The sequence below is a fragment of the Micropterus dolomieu genome, unplaced genomic scaffold (genome assembly GCF_021292245.1).
Source record: "Micropterus dolomieu isolate WLL.071019.BEF.003 ecotype Adirondacks unplaced genomic scaffold, ASM2129224v1 contig_12683, whole genome shotgun sequence".
Classification (NCBI taxonomy): Eukaryota; Metazoa; Chordata; class Actinopteri; order Centrarchiformes; family Centrarchidae; genus Micropterus; species Micropterus dolomieu.
This window is the reverse complement of record NW_025741669.1, coordinates 2013-3707: the sequence shown is the minus strand read 5'-3', so window position 1 is coordinate 3707 and position 1695 is coordinate 2013. Positions and strand designations below refer to the sequence as shown.

General features: G+C 45.1%; 1 long non-coding RNA gene across 1 annotated transcript; it reads left to right on the top strand.

Annotated features, from left to right (window-relative positions):
• The first annotated feature begins 224 nt into the window (after window positions 1-224).
• LOC123966096 lies at window positions 225-1469 on the top strand. The gene is made up of 3 exons (XR_006823878.1): window positions 225-743; window positions 1264-1299; window positions 1395-1469. It is a non-coding gene; the product is annotated as an uncharacterized LOC123966096 (long non-coding RNA).
• Window positions 1470-1695: the final 226 nt, after the last annotated feature.

The window sequence follows — 1695 nt, the reverse complement described above, 5'->3', positions numbered from 1 at the left end:
CAGGTTTCCACCTGCTCTGCACAGCAGCCTCCAACATGGTTCTGTAGGCACCTAATCTTCCTGTCTTCCCCGGCTCACAATCCGATCCCTTCAGTCCTGCAGTATCTAACTCCTCCGTTTCTTAGTCCTGCACTTGGGTCTGCCAGCCTAGCTGTAGCAAAGTTAAAAAGTTAAAAAGGAGGGGAGGGGGTGTTAAAAAGTTTTGGTAACAGTCACTTACTCACCTACGCTATGAGAATAAATAAACGGAGCACTCTCTCTTTTTCTCTCTCTCTCACGCACACACAGACAGACTTGCTCTGCCTCTACTCCACTCTACTTCTATCTATGAAATACTTGGTTGTAGCTCGTGAAATGACAGCCGGTTTATCAACACACGTTTAAACAATCGGCGTAACGGGACCGCTGAGCGCTGCACAATTCAGCAACACGCTGGGTCCTGCGGTATTTAGAGGCTTTCCAATGTTCGTAACAGAGGTAAAGTATTGAACTGATGTTTTATTAGAAACGAACCTCTTCATAATCCAAATATCCAAAATACTTCCTGAACCGTCGGCTCCAATAGTCTACAAATCTGCACCCAGGGTTGGGAATTTTAATCTTTACTTTAATAAAGCTTTCAGTCCTACATGAGTCCTAAATCATTTTACTATATTCCTTTTCTTATCACATTGTATTTAAATCCACAGGGTCGACCTGGACCGGACGGACGGCCAGGTGAGGGTGGAATCGAAGGAAACCCGGTGAGATTTCTGTTGTCCAGTTTGTGTTATCATACACTGTATATATGCCTGTGACCATCTGCAGTATACGGTGTTTACTTTAAGCTTTTGCTTCACTGCATTTCAGGAAACTTGAGGTATTTTATGCTGAGAATACTTCTGTTCTTGAACTCAAGTAAATTTTGAATGCAGGACTTTAGTATTTTACACTGTTATAACCATTACTTGTTGTTCTCATCTGATTATACATCAAAGCGCTGTATTATTTGTGCAAATGTAACCACATGACTGCTTTTAACTGCCTGTACAGAGCAATTTAGTCTGAACACACAGGAGTGCTACCTGTCAATAAGTTTCTGAATGACAGCAGGTTCCAGCCCTGTTGGGTTTTTAGTAAGGGGTTGTGGGTGTTTTACACTTTGATCATGCATAGTGTCCTTAATCCTGTCACATCTGAAAGTGTTCACGCTCTACCTAGCCTGTATGTGAATCAGCCAAGCAAAGCAGCATGCAGCGAATAACACATTATTCTGCTGTGCAGGGTCCCAATGGAAGAAGAGGCCCGCCGGGTGAGAAGGTAAGAGAGGAACAACACTCCGCTCTGTAGGCAAAGATCTGGATATCTGTTACACACTAAAATGCTCTGTTTGAACTCTCTGTGTCTTTTTGCAGGGTCTACCTGGACAGGCGGGAGCAATAGGACTTCGGGGCCCCCCGGGTGCTTCTGGTCCACAGGTGAGTGATCACACAACAACATGCAAACATGAAGCCAGCTCGCTCTGATGAAGCTCTCTGTCGCCATGAACTCTCTGTAGAGTTGTGGTTGCCCTTATGTTTGCATCCAACGTCTCATCCAAAAGTTTTCCCACCAGTTTTTTTTCTCTCCTCCATCACTCCATCTTCAGCCGCTTGTCTGGGGTCGCGGGGGCGGCAGCTCCAGCTTTCCTGAGCCACATTAACCAGCTCTGACTGG